The 17,981-nt window shown below is 47.3% G+C and overlaps 1 protein-coding gene across 3 annotated transcripts in view; it reads left to right on the top strand.

Annotated features, from left to right (window-relative positions):
* The window catches only part of KLHL38 (kelch like family member 38), a 29,003-nt gene extending 18,001 nt beyond the window's left edge, over positions 1–11,002 (top strand). For 2 of the 3 annotated variants that reach the window (XR_005628182.1, XR_005628184.1), the window contains 3 exons: positions 8,644–8,912; positions 10,102–10,322; positions 10,895–11,002. The gene's annotated coding sequence lies outside the window, so the exon portion shown is untranslated. Of the gene's footprint in view, positions 1–5,878; positions 5,981–8,643; positions 8,913–10,101; positions 10,323–10,894 lie in introns of all 3 variants that reach the window. The other variant, XR_005628183.1, reaches the window with a different exon arrangement.
* The last annotated feature ends 6,979 nt before the right edge of the window (positions 11,003–17,981 follow it).

Raw genomic sequence — 17,981 nt, 5'->3', positions numbered from 1 at the left:
TATCCCTGCTAAATATGCAAAAGTAGACATTGTTCTCAGCCTAGATTAGGTTATACTTTCAGTTCTTGTTGTTCCCTGGTGTCAATAGGAAGTATGTTCTCTGGCATCTGCATCAGGCCCATTTGCACCAGTCCCCGATGGCTGCAGAACTGCAAATTCTGCTTGTGGGTGGTGACTTTGCCTCCTGATCTTTTGTTTTCAAAATGCAGCTGCAGAGGAGAGGAACATGGCATCATTATTGCTATGAAAGGTCTTTTCATCCCCTGTGGTTTCCGGGTTAGAGCTGTGTTGGCTGAGGATTCCTCCCCCAGGGTGGAGGAGTAATGGAAACGCAGCCTAAAACAGGATCAGGAGGAAGATGTGAAAATGAGCACAAATTTACAGTGTATGAGTCAGTGCCACAAGGAATCTCTATCCCATAAGATCACACCTCCTTTTGGTACAGCAGAGCTGTTCCCACACAGGGAGAGGGCATCCTGTGGTGTTCAGCATCTTAAAAAGGGCTTATGTCCTGACTGAAAGTTTAATAGTGGGAAAATACTTTCAGGTCAGTAAAACTGCAATTTCCGAGAAGGGTAAGAAAAGCAAGCATGGCATGCTGCATTCATTATCTACTGTAAAATAATATAGACCAGGCACTGAGGCCAAATCCTCTGCATCTGCAAATCAACAAAGCCTCACTGATGCTGCACTGATTAATTCTGCTGATGAGCTGGCCTTTGTCATCACAAGCAGTTCTTGTACCGTAAGGAGTCCCTCATGGCATATTATATTTTCAATTTATCATTAACAGCCTCACTTTAGATTGTTCAGAGGAATCAAACTGTAGCTCTAGCACAAGGAGTAGACAACATGGCCTAGGAAATACCCAAGACAACAGGTCCACTGCTGAGTGTCTCCAGACTTCCTGGCCCTGTAAATCTGCAGCCCTTGGCAGACTGGGGCTGCCAGTGACTGGAGCTCCAACCTGAGCCTGTGGGTTCTCCAAGGCAGATACCAAGTCCCCAGAGTGGGAAGAATTTGTCCTCCAAGGAAAGAGCCAAGGCCCAACAGAGAAAGACCTTCTCTTTTTAGGTCTTTTTAAAGCAGAGTGAAGCCCAAAGAGCAGGGCCAAGATTGAGCCATGCAAGATTAGTAGGTTGAAACTGAAGGCAGCCACGAGACTGACCAGACAAGCTGCAGTCTGCTCTGAACGAAAGGTCCAAGTGATTGGCACAATTGTGGTAAAGAAGCAATGTAAAAAGAGTTATTTTTATTCCTGTATTTGTATTGAGGACCAAACACTTAACTAAAGCAGAAATGTGATGTAAGAGGGCAGGCCAGAGCAGAGCAACAGGGGTGGGACAGTGGTGGGACTGCTGCAAAGACCTGACCACTGGGCTGTCCATCCAGACATCCCGCCTGGCACCAGCCCATCGCTGCTCCTGGGCCACACCAGTGGCAGAGAGCAGCCTCATGCCACACTGCCTGCTCACCTGTCACATGCAGGCAGAGCAATGCAGGGCAGGCTGTGCAGCAGCAGCCTCGCAGCCCAGGGAGGTGCCGCGCATTCCTCTGCCGTGAGCGCGGCTCGTCCGGCCGCACCCAGCTGCCTGCCAAGCCACCTCGTGTCCCAGTGCCAGCAGCAGCTCTCCTGGGGAATGCAAGAGGAGCTCTTCCAGGAGAGAAGGTGCTCACAGAGATGGTGGACAGGTGGTGTCACTCCCCATCTGTGGGCAGGTGGTTTTGGGACAACTGCTCCAAGGAATTGCAAGATGAGGTGACTCATGCTCGAGCATCTACCAGCCTGGGAGACACCCCAAAAAACCCAGGACAGGGGAGTCCCAGGACTCAGCCCAAGGCAGCAGCCCTGGGCACCCACTTCCCAACCAGGTCCTCAAAGGTGTCCATGCAGATGTGCACCTGCACAGGCAGAAGGGACACTTGTCACCCCCTAGGTCACTAGGACAAAGACAGGCCCTGAGCCACAGAGGGTCCATTCTCCACATCTCCTGTTTTGGGGGTGTTGTGGCACTGTATTATGAAAGCCTGTGTGTAATTTCTCAAGTAGCTCAAGGTCTCTGCTGCTCTCAGTTTATAGGTGCAATGCCTTTTTCCCTAATTGCTAGACTGAAAAAGTGCTGCTGGCATCCAAGGTTCAAGATGTTCCCAAATAAAAATCATGTTTCCAAGGGCACATGAACATCTTCCATGAATTTGCATGGCTAGAGCCTGGTAAGCTGCTGAGAATGCACTAGGAAGAGCAGGATCAGGTCATCCTTTGGAATCCATCCGGCTTATTTGGAAGCAGACATTGTTTCAAATACAAAAAGCTGAATAGAAAATGCCATTTGTCACTCCTGGGAGCAGAATTTCATTGTAGAGGCCTCAGTCTTATTTACACTAGATTGCCTCATAATGTGCAGGTGATTTATGCCATTCTTCAACTATAAATTATATTTACATCCACTCCATGGTCTCTTTATATTGCTAAAGTGTAGTAATGTGACTGTAGGGCAAGTGAAAGGGATAATTTTCTGCAACAAGAAATTAATCAGAATAAATGTGTGGATGAAGAAGAATCTTTTTCATCTTGGAAAATATTCTGCCTGGTTTCCTCATGTGAAAAAAACCATTCACAACACAGATTTGATCTGCAGGCGCTGTTTCCCGTGACCCGAACACCACAGATATGTGCTACATCTTCCTCTGAAATGGGGTCAGAAAATTATGAATCTCTTCTGTAACTAATGCAATTTTTATTCACAGTATTTATCCAAAGATACCAAGCAGAGAGTAAAAAGCAATCTAAATTGTGAACGAGGATAAATTTGTCATGTGTGCTTTTTTTTTAATTCACTTTTCCAGCATCCGGAAAACATATCTCTTCCTATTCTAAGCTGTTTTTCCAGGGTGATTTTACTTACAGTCAAAAATGAGCATTGTGAAACCAAATGTTAAATTTAGATCTTCAGGCTGTTTTCATCAGAACAAAAACACAGGGATTTGTAGCTGTCAGCTTCCCTAGAACTGATTCACACAGAAAGACCAAATCCTGAGCTCAATTAACTTAAGGTGGTTTCCAGTGATACCGGAGACACAGGCATGAAACCAAGGTGCATTTGGACCTTAGGATGAGGGATTTTTTGAGTGTTTCAAGCAATGACCAGACTGGGAGAGGTAGCTGGGAGAGAGCCATTTTAGTGGTTTCTCACTGCTAGCTTCCTGCTGAAACTTTTGAAAGAGGAAAATAACATTTCTGCTTTCTCATTTTTCTTTCTATTTTAGGATATTATTTTGGCTACAGTTGGAGCTTTCTAGCTTTGAGAGCCAAATTCTACCATTAGATCAGCAGGGCATTTTATCTGGGAGGGAATGAAAAATGTCTGGAACATATAATGGAGGACCAGCACGATTCTTCTCCAAATACTGGTCTCAGTAGATTGATGCCAAATTTGTATTGGGCATAATGTTATCTCTTCTTTGAGAGGGGACAGTTCTAGTGCTACCTGCACCACTAAAACACACACCATGTTTGCCTGTAATAGAGGCTAAGTTCTCCCAAGGACTGTCTGATGGCTTTTAAGACCAGATTGCTTAATATGCTAAATTGCAGACAATTCCCTTATTATTCTGGATAGAGTATTTTTGTCCAGCATGTCAGAGGGATGAGCACTGAATATAACACAATGTCTCTGAAGTTCACAGCATTGTTTTCTGAGAAAAGATGTCCTTCTGGTTCACTGGTAACAGCAATGTCTTTCCAGAACAACAAATCAGCCTGTTACTGGATAAGCTCCTGCCTTTGACACTGTACTTTAGTCTTCAAATTTAGTCTGAAATTTTGAAATTTGAAAAAAAAACTTCAAAAAAAATCAAGAAGTACATTCTAGGCCAAAAATGTGGCATCTGCCATTTGAGTTTTTATCTCACACTGTTAGTCCAGCAAACCAGAACAATGGTCTGACTGATACAGTTTATTTGCAGGAATCAGTTGCACCCTTTACAACTTTTATGTGCAGGCTCATTTTTTTGTTGTTTTGAATGTCCTTTGCGTCCAGTTAGTTTGTCCCAGTCCTGTGTGTAATCTCTGTGTGGCATTTTTTAGGGAAAAAACCTATAGCTTGCTACCAGACTGACTGCTGCTGATAGCATGTACAGGATGAAGTAAATTAAAACCATGAAGGTGGTTGGTCAGAAAATTAGATTTACATGTAAAGAGGCATAACTCTGGGGCTACCTTTTAGTATGCCTATTAAACATTATGGAACCTGTTGTTAATGCATTTTATGCTGCCAGTTGTATGGGCCATTTCACTGGTTAGGAACAAAATCCCCAGGAAGCACTGGAGTTGTCCTCCCAGAGAAGAAAAATGGTATGTTATGAGTCATTGATGCTGGTGCACCACAGAAGACTTTAAGTGGCTCATAAGGACAGCCCACAGAAAAGGATAGAAAGGCAGAGAAACAAAGAACCTGCCTCCTGGGGCACACTGAGGTGACATTACAATTGTAGCAACTTCTTAATGTTTGTAACCCCAGAGTTCCTCTGGAAAGCAGGAACTTCATGAAAAATGTCATACAGTTGAATTCAACCTTTTTCTGGTGGAAATATTGCAGCCAGACATTTTGCCTGCTGAGAGAATGCCCCTTTTTCCTTTCTGTTGTTAATGATATAAATATTTAGGCACATTGTATAGACAACACATAGGCTACAGATGGAGGAAAGAGAAAATCTGGGAGACGATGTCCTCTTCTGCCCTTTGTGATATCCGTGCCTGGGAAACAGGGGGATATTTTTGGAATATTATTTTAAAAAGCAGGGAGGGGCTATCAGGTTTCATTTCATCTGTTGGTTCTGATCTGTGGTGCCAATCACAATTGCTACAATTCTAAATTATAAAATGAAGTCTTATGTGGTGAGGAGCAATAAAAAGAGACAATGCCCTTCTCCACAGCTGGGGTGTACCTGTGGTGACCCATGCTTTCACCACTAAGCCCGTGTTACTGCAATTACTGTCTGTCTCAGATTTACTGATGTGAAGCCTATTATGTGGGCTTAGTCAGACACATCAGTGCAGGATCCTCTGCTCTCTATACCTTGGCCCCTGCCAGGACAGAAAATGGGTTCCCCTTTCTAGAGGGACTGTGGTTTTCCTAACAGTGTGCAGTGACTCACAAATTCACAGCACAACTGACATCATCTAAATCTTCAAGTCTTTACCCAAGGCTCCCTCAGGAAGGTCCATCCAGACCCCATCCACCTCAGTAAAAAAGGATCACCACGGAGCACAGATTGCCCCTCCATGCACTCCCCTCCCTTCTGGGAATAGCATCCATCTGTGCTTTGCATTTTGTCCCTTTTTTACAGCCCACAAATCTTTCAGCCATTTTGGTTTTACACTGACTTCTGCTGAAGCAGCTGATGATGGTACAGTGTGACCATGTGGGGAAGATGGCCCAGAGATGCACTGAGCATATCTGTTTATATCCAGATAAGGCTGAGTATTGGGATGGAGAATGGCTTTGAAGGTCCATCAAGATAAGGGAGTTGAGTGGTATCCCAGTTGACTTTTCTTGAGAAATACATTTGACTGTAATCTTGCACAAACCCCAGCACTGGAGAAGGGTGAAAGGGGATCAAATGTTCTCATGGTATCGGTCATTCTTTAAGCTTTCAGCTACAGTGAAACCACAGCAGAAGATAAGGTGGCTTCCTACCCTGATGACATGAATACTTTGGGGCCAATCTTGGGTCTGAAGATTTTAAGTTGAATTTACCTTCCCCTTCTTTCTTCAGCTTAAATGCTCTGCATCAAAGACAGCAAGGACACTTGCTCCAAAGACATTGTGAAATTAGTTTTGTGTGAAAATTAATAAATTTATGTTCTGGCTTGCAGGGTTGTATATTGTCTACAGTGCTACAATGATCTCATTTAGCTGGAGGATATGATGACAAAGGCTGTTTCTGCACAGACTAAACAGTAACAGCTTTGTACAAGGTAAACGGCAGTGCCTGGAACAGGGGGGAAAAAACTGGTATCAGGCAGCTTAAGGTAGCTGTCTTATGATGTATCTTTGCATATCAAATAGCTCCGAGAGATCTAAAACTTCAGCTGTTTAATCAGCTGTCACCTCTTCAAGGTTTCCTAATTCTCCTACGCTACACGCTGCCTTGGGTGATACGTATTTTCCACAGACACATGACAGGACCTCCGTCAGGGCCCGTGTGTCTGTCATTACCCTCCCACACCAGAGCTAATGTCCTTCCCATAATGGATACAGATATATAGACACATGCAACACATCCCCTACCAGAAAAGTTTTCCAGGCTTTTTCTCCGTTAAGTTTGCCTCAGTTGTATTATCTGAAATTAATTTTGCTGCAATTTTTGCCAGATATTCAACCAAAAGATGAATGCTATAAGCACTCACAGGAGTTTCATCTTCAGTGGAATAGCTGATCACTAAACCTGGATCCAGAAGCATTTCCCTTCTCTGTGCTCCAGCTGGTGAACTTACAGTGGTCATGCTTTAAAAGTCAGCATAACTACACCGTGCTCAGCACCCTAAAATATATAGCACAGTTATCTTTTGGGAAATCTTTTTTTCTTGACCACCAGCTCTGCCTCCAGGCAGCAGGGTTGGAGGAAGGGGACTGTAGCCATCAGCAAAAAGCCTCATTTGAACCACCACAGAGTTTCAAGCTAGAGTACTCTTTAGGGACGCACAGAGCAAATTTAAGATCAAAACCTGCTGCACTGATATCAGTGGGAAAGTTGCCAACAGCAGCTGCAGATGCCACATTAGCTGTTCTGGCAGCTGAAGAGAGTGTTTTGAACTATCAGATGGATACAGATACTGTGTCCCACCTAGCCTGGGCAAATGCCTCGTGAGTTAGAGCAGGAGAACCATAAAATTAAATGCAAACTTATGAGAACTCACCTTTTTTTGATACGAGTGGGAAATCCAATTAGAGAATATAGCTCTGAAAAAAATCAACTCCTGCTCCCAGGAACCTGCAACCTAAAGAGCAGGCTGGGACAGACTCAGCTGATAAATTTGTTCTTGAAGTTAGTTACTGAAATGTAAGAATTTCCATCCTGTGAGCTGATTCAGGATAAATGTCCTAAGAGCAAACTTCTGACTCCAGCAGAACCAAAGTACTCTGAGTGGGAGGCCAATTCCATCACTCTGCAGCTGGTGCACACAAGAAGTATGGAGCCACAGCATTCCTCCAGCTCTCCTTGTGCCCAGGGACTGGTTAAACCCAGGCCATTTTGTATCCTGGCTATCATAGAACAGAAGAAAAGTCCTCTCCTGGGCCAGGTGATGCATTTTGGGTCAGAGGAAGAAAATTTTCTCCTCAACTGGCCTTTAATTGTAATGTGGCAGCTCACATATCTTACCATGAGCCAACAAAGAATGACAGGTAACTTTTTTCCCTTTTAGGATTGGTTTGCAATGGCTGGGTAAAACACCTAACTGCTTCTGCAGGGCTCAAAGGCTCCAAGTGTGCAGCAACTCTTGCCAAAAAAAAAAAAAAAAAAAATCCAAAATCGATGTTCCAGCTATGCAGGTAGCCTGTTTGGACATCTGAGTTATGAACCCACTGAGTTTGCTGAGTTATTCATAGTCCTGCAGCCCTGTATCACAATTTTCTTGTGGCCCAGATTAATAACTTTTTCCATAAACCTCAACCACCTGAACTCCTGCAGAAGATAAAGTGGCCTTTTTGTGACCTTGAGGTATTATCATGGCTTGTTCCTCAGCCTTTATGAAAGGAACCTGTGATACTCTCTAAAAAAGTTTCTGTCCATCACTCAAGTGTTGAGATGAGCAACTCTGCAAAAGACTGGATAATTCTAGTAAGAGACAGAACTTGTCTTCTGAATGGGAAGACCCTCAAAGCAGCAGTTTTCTTTATTTCCTGCAGTTTTAGTGATATTTTCAAATTTTAAAACAAGCCACTAGATATGTATTTATAAAGATAGATCTGGTACTACTTAGATCTTCCTTCTGTTTTAGAAGGAGAAGACTGCCTCTTTCTCAGCTAAGTCTTGGAAAAGATTTTGCAGCCAAAGAAATACTTACTCTGAATTCATTCCTCCTTTGGCAGGTATCAGTATTGTGCCCTTTCTTTGCAGCTACCAGCTGTGGACTAATGAAAAACATCTTGCAGAGTATCTCTCTTGGGTTATCTCTGGACTGCATCCCCCTCTCCAGTGTCTTCTAGGAGCTGAGTTCCCATTGCATGCAGAAAATCAAAGAGCTCTCAAAAATGCAGTAGCCACCCATCATCATTTCAGCACAGTGTGTGCTGAAAAATCATCCTTGTAATAACAGTGATGCTGCTGTGACTACTTGGCACTTTTCTCTGCAAATCCACTTGCTTCGTGGAAAATCAGGCATGCTCAACTCCATGCCTGGCCAAGAAAGTCCAGATGCTTTATTGCTTCATTCTCATGCTGTGTTTAGAGTTTTAATGCTTTCATATGAAAGCACATGGGAACTCTTAAGTTGATACTCTATTTATTTCTTCTGTAAAGCCCCTTCATGTTGTGAGAGTTAAAGGTTACAAGGAGTGAATGGCTGTTGACTCCAGGGGTTACTCCTAAAAAGCAAACCAACACTGATTTTTATTTCTGTTTGTCTGATGATTGCAGAACACTGCACACCATGTAAACATCACAAGGCACCAAAGGGGAAGTTGAAAGTAGGGGTTGACCACTGTGGTTATGTCTGCACACAGCACAGAGAAGCACAAAATAAGTCTTTAAAACTGAAAATTGCTGCTGCTGAGCCCTAAAGTCTTTGCCTCTACTGGAGCAATACCAAGTCTGAGAGAGATGAAGCCAAAGCCCATAAGTTATGTCATCAGTACCTACTGGAAGGGGAAAACTCAGATGTGCAGTGGCCTTCAGCAGGAGATCTGGTAAGAAAAAGCTCAGTTTTCATGCAATTGTTCATAAAAAAAGAAAAGTATTACAAAAATGTCTTACTTGTATATATTCAGATTAAGAGTGCTGGCATTAAGGTTGCTGGTGGGCAGTGATAAGCAGAGCAAGGGAAAGGACCCAGCCTAGTATGAGGCCTTCTGCTGGCTCCTCTGAAAGGTCCTGGGCATGAGAGGTGGCCCACAGAGCAGCCGTGCCCTTCTAAGCATGGCCTGGTAGTGAAAGGAAGAGTTTGTCACCTGTTCCAGGACACCTAAATCCTGGTTCTCAAAATTATGCCAGAACTTCTCCATAACAAAAAGTCCTGATAGACTGGCATCTTTTCCTGAGATTGCCAGTGCCAAATACTCTAGGATCACCGTGCAGCCTTAAAAAACATAATATTCCTTCTTCATTGTCTTCTTAATCAAAATACGGGGTAATTTGCATTTTCTGAGTCATGGGGGCATGCTTGGAAGTTACTTTGTATCTTCTCTGCAATTGTCAGAGTTCCAAATGTGCATTCTGGACTTAAACTGAAAGCTGAGCTTCTCACCCCAAAACTATGCTCCAGATATTGGTGCTGTCAAGAAAAAGCCAGCTATCACAAGGCTTACGATAAAAATCAGAAAGCCAGCAACTCTCCTTCCAGCAAAGCATTCTTTGTGGCTACGAACAGCCAGCTGAATCTCAGCTATGTGGCTTCAGAGACAGAAATTAGTACCTCTGGCTGCACAACAACAGTCCTTAACTGTACTAACTCAAGAAGGTGACTCCACCAGTGTCCCTGGCCACTGGCACCCATGCTGCCCCAAGGGGCAGCCCAAAAGAGGGCAGTGATACAGAAAACAAAGCTGAAATAGTGGTGCTTATAAGTCATAGATGTGAGAGATAAAGAATAGATGGCCTTGGGTAGGAAATGGCAAGAAGACCAGTAATTACAATACTGGTCCTGGTCTGAGTTCAAGCACGTGGGCCAAATGGCCCCATTCAATTAAAGATGTATTTGGGAGAGGTCCCACATGAAGCTGCAGTGCTATTCCTGGACACACTCTGGGTGAGCTTCACTGGCAAGGAATGTGTGCTTCAGGAATGCGGCTGGACAGGCTGTGTTTAGGAAAAGTTGTGTATCCTACCAACAGGGTGGAGGATCGGAACTCTCTAATAACCACGCTCCTCTCTCCACAGGGGTTTTTACACAGCAAATCACCCTGCTGCCCCTTGCAACCAGCTCCTGAGGCTGCACTGGGCACTGGCCACCCATGAGATGCAGCTACCCCAGAGCAGCTTTACACAGAGCTCCTCTCTCAGGCAGGGATGCTCACTGTGTCCCACTGACACTGCCTGGGTGGTGTTGAGGCAAGCAAACTGTAGAGCAACCCAGACTGGAACTGTCTGCAAAAATGGAGGTGAGCATCCAGAGAAACTCCTGTGGGGTCTTCATTGAGACTGAGCAGTTAAGCTCTGGCTTTCATGGAAAAGCTTCTCACACATGGAAAATGAGCTGTTCTGTAAAACAGGTAGTTCTGGGTCAGAAACATCTAAGGGACAAGAGGGTCAGCTAAGGGGCACCTTCAAAGCCAGACAGGAACAGCTTCTTAGGCTGCTTCGCCCACACCATTTTCTGTAGCATGACCATGAAATGTGCACTTGCACAGTGAGAGAAACAGCTCTTTTCAGAGCCTGTGAGGGAGGGTAAATGTGCTGTGTGGTCTAACAGCAAGGGGTTACCTTTGGATTTTGTCCCTCATCATGTTGAATGGAGGCCTGGAGCAGGCAGCGTGCCTGATGGGCAGGGCTGTAATGCCCTGGCACCTTCCCAGGCCTCGCCTGGGGCCCCCTCTCACCTTCAGAAACTGCCCTGCCCAGGGATGCCTCTTCACACGATGGAAACAGCTGCTTCTGCAAGCTGCTGGAGGGACAGAAGGGTGGAAATTTCACACTCCATTCCCTCCATCTGTGTTCCTACCTTCCCTTCCAGGGACATCTGTCCTCTGTAGCAGACTTGCCCTTGGTTTGCACCATCTTTCCACCTCAGAAGGCTCCGAATCACTTTAAGAGACAGAAAAATGAAGACGCAACAAGGCTGCAAAAGGGAGTACTTGACATTAACCACATCCCTGCAACAGGCATCCAGAGAATAGCCCAGCGGTTGGGGTAAAAAATTGAGAATTTGGGTCACCAAATGGGGTGCACTGAGGCTGTGGGCAACCAGGCAGCAATGCCTGTTACACAGGGGCCACAAAAGCCACAGAAAGCACTGCAGCACCAAGAACAAACTTCAGACTTATTGTAAGAGCCACAGCCCTGATCTGCCACAGAGAGGACAGAAGAGATGGCATGGCCACTGCTTGATGTCCCCAGGATAATTACTTTGTGTATTCTAGGAGATCAACCCTCACCTGCACTACAAAGCCAGGCCAAGCCAACCCCACTGCTGACTTGTTCTTTGCAGGTGTGATACCCTCAAGTTTAGTGCCTTTCAGTGCCTTCTGCTTTCCCCAGCACTGGCAGCGCAGCACACACTGCTGTGGACCTTGGGGAGGCCCTGATGCTGATCCAGCTCTTGGCTTGGTTTGTTGCTGTCCCACAGGGAAACCTGCATCCTGCAGCACTGTTGCCACAGCCGGTTCAGACGCCGCTGGCCTCTTGCCCACTGGAGCTCTGTACTCCATATCCCCTGCATTGTAGAACTGAATGTCCAGTACTAACAGCTCCTGACTGCAAAATTCTGGGCTTAATGCAGTGAGCAGGGGGTGGAGACACTCTTTCACATGGAAAAATATATATTTTCTATGAAGTCATATCCCAAAGCCTGTTGTCAGCTACATCATGCACAGTTTACTATAAGAAAGGAATAATGCCCAGATATACTTCCAATTTGACAAGATACAAGTGCCTCGGGCTGCTCCTCTTCTCAGTTGGTTTGCTGACATTAATTTGCTGCCAGCCTCCTGCCTCCTTCAGATCTACCTACAGCACGAGGAAGAGGGAGGATGGGCTGGCCCGTTGCATCCAACAAACAGAGAAGTTGGCTCTCAGACAACACCCCACTGTTTGTCTTTTGTGCATGGGGAGCTGCCAGTACTATTGTGGCTTTCTCCTCTCTATTGTCTGTCCTAAGCACATCACCTTGTGTTTAGGGGTACATTTCTGTGAACTGAGATTCAGAGAAGCATTTGCTTCATTTTACTTCTCCTAAATGTTTTTTATTTTCACACCAAAACCTCTTACAGGTATTTGCCCAGGAAACTGTATTCTTCTCCTTCTGGTTCCCAAGGAGCTGCTGCTCAGCACTGCTCCCATTTCAGTGTGGAGCAGGCTTCTCCCCCTGAGATCAGGTAACCCACTCAAGGTACAGCAGCAGCGGGCTGTCCTTGGGGCCAGTGTCCTGGCTTAAGTTCCCAGTAGTGACTAACACAAATGGCCCTCTCACCCCAATATCAGCAGCCTAGATCTCACCCCGAGAGTTAAAATTTTAAGCTCAGACTTTCAAAGGCAACAAAGAAAAAGTTTGGCATTCTGACCTTGCCCAGAGCTGTCTCCCTCAGCCCTTCAGCATCCTTGACTGGGTGCCCTTGTACTGCCAGACCCTTGCAGTGAGTCACTGGAGGATGCACCCAGCGACTCCTCGACCTCATCTAACACTGGAACCTGCTTTCCAAGGTGAGTCATGGCCCAGCACCTCCCTGCAGGCTGTGCAACTTGCCTGGAGAGGAGAAGCTGGCTTCTGCACATCCTTGCATGCCAGCTACCTCCTGGATGAGTACATAAGGTCTAATGGTCACGGGATGGGCAGGCAGGAACTGCTGTGATTTCATCGCAGCTGTGACCTGATTCACCCTTCATCACATCATTTACTCTGCCTCTCTGTGGAGCGAGAGTCATGAGACTTGCCTGCCTGGTATGAGGATTAATTCCCAGCAGCTAATGCTTTGAAGATGAGAAGAAGAGCAGACATCACCGGGTGCCGCTGTTGCTGTTAGACCTGTGCTCAGCCCAGGCCTGGGTAATGCTCAGATCAGGATTCCATGGTGAGAGGCATTTGTGCCATTGGGTGTCTGTGTGACATCCCTCTCCCAAAAGGATCCCAAAGGAATTCACTGTTGGGTGCCTCAAAGGACTCCCATCTACCAGGAAGTCTCCAGGAGGCTACTAGGCAGGGGCATGAGGGTTCCCTCCCATGCCTAAGGACAATGGAAGGCCTGATCCAGGGTAGAGCTACTGAATTTTTTGAAAGATAAGGCTCCACAGGACACCTCCAAGCATCTAGAGAGTCCCAGGATAAAACCAGCTCCCCTAAACCATCCCTGGAGCACACAGGCCAGTAAGCCAAGCTTATTTCTGGCATTTGCTCTCAGTCAGTAAGTTGCTACTTTCAGGGACAAGAGGTGTAGCAAAATAAACCCTGGGCCCTGCCATGATTCACTCACCTCAAGGTGAGATGCCATTCATCATCACTGCATGGCATTCCCAGATGGCAAAACCTCCTGCAGCAGCTTGAGCCACAGCACACTAACTCAGCTGCCAGCATGCCTAGCTGGGAATGACAGGGGCATGGGGGCTACCAGGTCTGCCTCTTTAGGGAAGTATCTGTCAGCTACATCACTTTTTCAGTAAGAGGAACACATATGTTTCTGAGGTTTGAGAGCACAGGCTGCCACAGCCAAACATGGGTTCCCTACCTCTCTGCATCACGTGGTGGGAGCACACCTGGGATGGCTGGAGTCCTGCATGGGCAGGATCCTATAAAGTGTGGAAAATGAGGGTTTGCTGCCCAGAGTTTGCTCTGAAAGAATGCTTCTGTCTTTATTCTCATATGGGAAATGCATCCTTTAATGCATACACTGATAATGATGACCACATCATTAACTCTCCCGATGTCCACTTACCTGTGGGATCCCACATGGGACACAACATCAGCCATGGCCCTTCTGCAAACCAATGCTGCCAGGCTTTGTACTGCACTGCCCAGTGCAGCACCCTTCACCCCCCAGCCTCAGTGCCCATTTTTTGCAACCAGAGCTGATTTGCACTGTTAGCTTTTACCTGTGGAATCTGTATGTGCTGACCATGAGTCTGTAAAGGTTCATGTTGAGATACTGCTGGAACAAAGCCCTCACCACCTTCCCATGCAGAGTGGCAGCACCAGGAATGTGTGCACCACCACAGCTGCAACCTGTGGCTACTTTGCAATGCCACCCTGCACCAGCTTATCCCAAAAACCACAGGTTTGGGGTTTTTTGGTTTTTTTTAACTGTGGTGTGGTGAATTCCCCCTGGTTCCAACCAGCACTGGGCAATGGCAGAGCCACCCTGAGCTGTTCCATGTGTCCTGAGATAAAATTAATTCCTTGGCAAAAGGAGCCCAGCCTTAAAGGGGTTCAAGGTGGGGGAGTTGGGTTGTGTGCTGGACTCCAGGAGTGCATGTAAGGGGCTGCTTTGATGTCTGTGCAACCCTTGATGTCTGCACACACACATGCACAGCAGGCAGCTCATGCAGCTGGCTTCCACAGTTGCCAGCTGTGATGGGACATGCTGCAGCCACCACACTGGTGTAGGGTGAGGATGTTCTTTCACAGCTAAACATGCTGCTTTTAATCCCTCTGCTGCCGATTCCCAGGTCTGGAAACACGGAGCCATGACTGAATACAGGTGTACCAGCTTTGGGCAAAAACTGAGGGGGATGCCTCCACCAGGTCCTTTACAAATCCCTGCACCTTCCCAGGCAAGCACGTGGGTTTGGCCCTGCTCACTAATCCCTGCATACCAGTGGTCTGTGGAGGACTGAGGACTGTGTTCAAGCACCTGTGGTAGCTGCTAAGTAAAGGCTGAAGTAAACAAAGGAAGCTGCTGCCCTGCAACACACCAGTGTGGAAGCACGCTGTCAGAGATGCCCTCAAGAAAGCCACCCCTCCATGACCTGCTCCTTGCAGACCATTGCTACTGTGCCCAGCAGGAGGAGGAGGAGCAGAGCAGCTCAGCCATGACAGGATCTATTTTGGACTTGCAGGAAAAGGGTCTGTGCTCTGGAGCAGTATCTCCAATTTCTTCCTGTGACACCATTTCTACAACATCAGTACCTGCAGTGGGTCCAGCCTGGCCACCCTGGCTCTGCACCTGTATGTCTGCACAGTGACCTTCACTCTGGGCTTTTTTGTTGGGTTTTTTCAATCATAAAATTTTCTACCACTGTCAGGCTGCACTGCAGTGCCAGTGGTGGCAGTTCTCCTGCCACAGCATGTTAAAATCTCTAAAGGTTTTAATGCACCACCTGCTCTGTTGAACCTGTGGCTCTCACTGGATCATGGTCTGACACAGTGCTTTCAGTCAGCAGCTGACCTCCTCTTGCAGCCCACTGGCAGCTCCCTGGCTGCTCACAAGGGCTGATGGTGTTTGTGGGTTATTGTGACAGATCACAATGGCTTTTTAAAAAAACAGGAGAAATTAAACCTTGTATCTGCCTTCCCTATCACTCATTTCTCTCTTCATCCCTTTCTGCAGACCAGTCACAACTGCACTTCAGAGTTGCCAAGTGATCCACATTTTTTATGATATGTACTTTCAGTGACAGTGACATGTGACAATATTTTCAGTGACATGGATCTGCCTGGCTGAACCCACTGTCAGCAACCAAGCCCCAGGCAGCTGCTCACTACTCCCCCACCAGCAGCATCAGGGAGAGGATTAGAACTGTAAAAGCCAGAAAACTTGTGGATTGAGACAGAGACAATTTAATGAGGAAAGCAAAAGCCAATTACACAAGCAAAGTAAAACCAAGAATTAATTCACTGTTTCCAATAGGCATCCAGGTGTTCAGCCATCTCCAGGAGAGCAGGAACGTGGTTCCATCACACAAAACAGTTACTTGGGAAAACAAACACCATCTCCCCCTTCCTCCTTCTTCCCTCAACTTTATTTATTGAGCATGAGCATATGGTTTGGAATATCCCTTTGGTCAGTTTGGGTCACCTGTCCCGGCTGTGTTTCCCCCCAGCCTCCCCTGTACACCCAGCTTCCTCACCAGCGTGGCTGTAGGAAAAGCAGGAACAACCTCAGCTCTGTGTAAGTCCTGCTCAGCAATGACAAAAACATCACTACATTATCAACCCTGTGTTCAGCACAAATCCAGAACACAGCCCCAGACCAGCTACTGGGAAGCAAATTAACCCTAGCCCAGCCAAAACCAGCACACCCACTCTGCAGGGCAGGATGTGGTGGCAGGTGACCATGGACATTCAGGGACACAAGAGGTGGTCTCACCCCAGGTATCTTCACTGTTGCAGATCTGGTCTCCTCTGCAGTCTCCTGATGTGTGGAGGGTGGTGTGACCTGCAGTGATGCTGTTTGAAAGATGCTTAGGGCTTTAAAATTGCAGAAGAAAAAAGCCAGAGATTATTTTGCAGCTCAAACAATATCTCCTGAGACTCAAGAAATAGCTGGCACTGCCTGAAAGAGAAGGTGAGACCACTTCTCTGTAGGAGTGGATTAGCTGGGCAGAAGGAAGAGACCTCAGCCCCAGGGCTCTCATATCTGGATTCTAACATCCACATGCACTGTGCCTCACCACTGCTCCCAAACACCCTCTGTACCACGGGGCTGAAAGAATCTTCAGACGTGGCTGCTTCGAGCGGCTGGGTTCTCACTCGTCCTCCCGCTGAGCCCCTTTAACACCCGCACAGGTGGGCAGGGTCCCCAGGTGTCCCCAGGGCAGCACGGGGACATGGGGTGGCCGGGGCAGCCAACACCCCGGGCTGAAGCCCCCAGCATCAGTAGATGCAGCCCTCCCCACACCCCCGGGGCTTGTTTTTTTAGTGGTTTTCTGGTTTTTCGATGGTAAACACGTAACGCTGTCCCTTGCGAGCAGCAGATGTTGCCGAAGGCCCCGCGGCGGCACAGACGGAGCGGCGGCAGCAGGACGGGATTAGCGGAGCTTATCCCCCGGGCCCGCTCCCTGCGGCCCGGCCCGGCCGGACAGACACCGGGACAGACACCGGGACAGACACCGGGACAAACCCGGGACAGACACCGGGACAGGCACCCGGGACAAACCCGGGACAGACACCGGGGACAGACACCGGGGACAGACACCGGGACAGACACCGGGGAGAGACACCCGGGACAGACACCGGGACAGGCACCCGGGACAAACCCGGGACAGACACCGGGGACAGACACTGGGGACAGACACCGGGAGAGACACCCGGGACAAACCCGGGACAGACACCGGGACAGACACCGGGGACAGACACCGGGACAGACACCGGGACAAACCCGGGACAGACACCGGGACAGACACCGGGACAGACACCGGGACAGCCACCCGGGAGAGACACCGGGGACAGACACCGGGAGAGACACCGGGACAAACCCGGGACAGACACCGGGACAGACACCCGGGACAGGCACCCAGCCCTTCCCGGGGGACCCAGAACACCCCACACACAGTGTCCCGAGTGACACTGGGCCGGCAGAACCCAAATGTATGTATGGGACAGACACCGGGACAGACACCGGGACAGCCACCCGGGAGAGACACCGGGGACAGACACCGGGAGAGACACCGGGACAAACCCGGGACAGGCACCCGGGACAGGCACGCAGCCCTTCCCGGCGGACCCAGAACACCCCACACACAGTGTCCCGAGTGACACTGGGCCGGCAGAACCCAAATGTATGTATTGAGATACATGTACCACGGCACAGGGCAAACAGGTCACAATCCTAATGCAAAATGTCCTGTATTTACGGACTGTGCCATAGCACATTCCTAGCTGGGAGGGTATTCCCTCAGCCTGGGCTTGGATGCAAAAAAACCTGTGTTTTTAACATTCAATAAATAACAGTTTTACTAAAAAGTGCTGGTAAGTGCACCAAATAAACGATGTGTAAACAGCATGTACATTTCATATATAATAGTGTCATATATATTTATATAGCTTTCAGTCATATATATTTATCTATTTAAAATATGAAAATAAATAGCACTGAATGTAAAACCATAGTACATATAAGCTCACACAAATATATAAAAGATATATAAAATGTTATATATACATGAACCATTAC

The sequence above is a fragment of the Passer montanus genome, unplaced genomic scaffold (assembly GCF_014805655.1).
Source record: "Passer montanus isolate IOZ18808 unplaced genomic scaffold, ASM1480565v1 scaffold33, whole genome shotgun sequence".
Classification (NCBI taxonomy): domain Eukaryota; kingdom Metazoa; phylum Chordata; class Aves; order Passeriformes; family Passeridae; genus Passer; species Passer montanus.
Note: the sequence above shows the minus strand (reverse complement) of the source record. Positions and strands in the feature narration are given on the sequence as shown.